Consider the following 1,789-nt stretch of genomic DNA (forward strand, 5'->3'; position numbering starts at 1 on the left):
TGCCTGAGGGATTTTTGTTTCTTTTTTAAAAGAAAAAGCTAAAGTGAATAGAGAGAAATACTGTTAACTAATGGTACATGGATGGGATTATAATCATTGTAATGAAACAAGATGTATGATTTGCTGAATGTAAAACTGATGATCTGCCCTGTAAACTTTCACTCAATCCACAATAAAAACCTTAAATAAGAATAATTTTAAAAAAAGTTTTTAAGAAGCAAAAAGCAAAAACAAAACAAAAAAAATCTAAAGCTATATTCTAAAGCTATATTTCTTGACATACCTTCCATTGAGGTCTTATAATTCTGAAGACAAGTTTCCATCTGTGAGATAATGAACTGGACCGCAAGGTCAGCTTGAACTGCAAAGTCAGTGGTTCAAACTCACCAGCTGCTCCTCGGAAACCTTATACAGGGTCTCTATGAGTTGGAACCGACTCCATGACACTTAATAACAACAAACCCTTCCCCAAAGAATTCTGCATTCTTCGATTTATACCATGTCAAAATGGAAGTTTAAGCTTCTTCAGTGGACTCAAATTGTGTTCCTCTTCATTGTTCTTTGAGTTTGCAGAACAAAAAGAGGTCTGAAGGGGCAAGATCAGGGCTGTAGGGTGAATGATATAAAGTTTCCTAACTTAATTCTTGTAGGTCAGCTCCTGCTACCCTCCAAGAATGAGCAGATATATTGTCTAATGGAAACAAATTCCTTACCTTTTCCTCACCAATGCAGTTGTCAATTTTCTTAAAAACTTCTAAGAAACCCCTAGGACTATCCTATAGGGATACTTCAAGAAAATCTATCAAGATTATCCAATGTTGTTGTTAGGTGCCATCAAGTTAGTTAAGACTCATAGCAACCTTACAAACAACTGAATGAAACACTACCCAGTCCTGCACTATTCTCACAATTGTTGTCATGTTTGAGCTCATTATTGTTGTCACTGTGTCAATCCATCTTATTGGGAGGGGTCTTCCTTCTTTTCCTTGACCTTCCAGTTTTCCAAACATGATGTCCATCTCCAGTGACTGGTTCCTCCTGATAACATGTCCCAGTACGAGAAACAAAGTCTCGCCATGTTTGCTTCTAAGGAGAATACTGGCTGTACTTTTCCAACACAGATTTGTTTGTCAGTCCATGGTACTTTCAATATTCTTCTCCAACACTATAATTCAAGGGCATGGATTATTTTAAGGTCTTCCTTATTCACTGTCCAACTTTCACATGCATATGAGGGTATTATAAATACCATTGGGTCAGGAGCACCTTAGTACCCAAAGTGACATCTTTGCTCTGTAACATGTCAAAAATATCCTTTGAAGCAGATTTGCCTAATGATTTCTTGACTGCCACTTCCATGAACACTGATTGTGGATGCAAGCAAATTGAAATATTTGACAACTTCAATCTTTCCTCCATTTATCATGTTATTTATTGGTCCAGTGGTAAAGACTTTTGTTTTCTTTAAATTGAAGTGCAGTCCATATTGAAGGTTGTTGGACTGATCTTCAGTATTTCAAGTCCTCTTCACTTTCACAAGCAAGGTTGCATATCTGCAGGTTGACAGTCATAATGATTCTCTCTGATCCTGATGCCACATTCTGGAATACCCATTCTTCATAATGTTAGCTATAGCTTGTCCACACAGTTGAAAGACTTTGCACAGTTAATAAAGCACAGGCAAACATCTTTTTGTATTCTCTGCTTTCAGCCAAGATCCATCTGACATCAGCAATGACATCCTATGCTCCAGGTCCTTGTCTGAATCCAGCTTGAATCTGGCAGCTCC

The sequence above is a fragment of the Chrysochloris asiatica genome, unplaced genomic scaffold, assembly GCF_000296735.1.
Source record: "Chrysochloris asiatica unplaced genomic scaffold, ChrAsi1.0 scaffold00061, whole genome shotgun sequence".
Lineage (NCBI taxonomy): Eukaryota > Metazoa > Chordata > Mammalia > Afrosoricida > Chrysochloridae > Chrysochloris > Chrysochloris asiatica.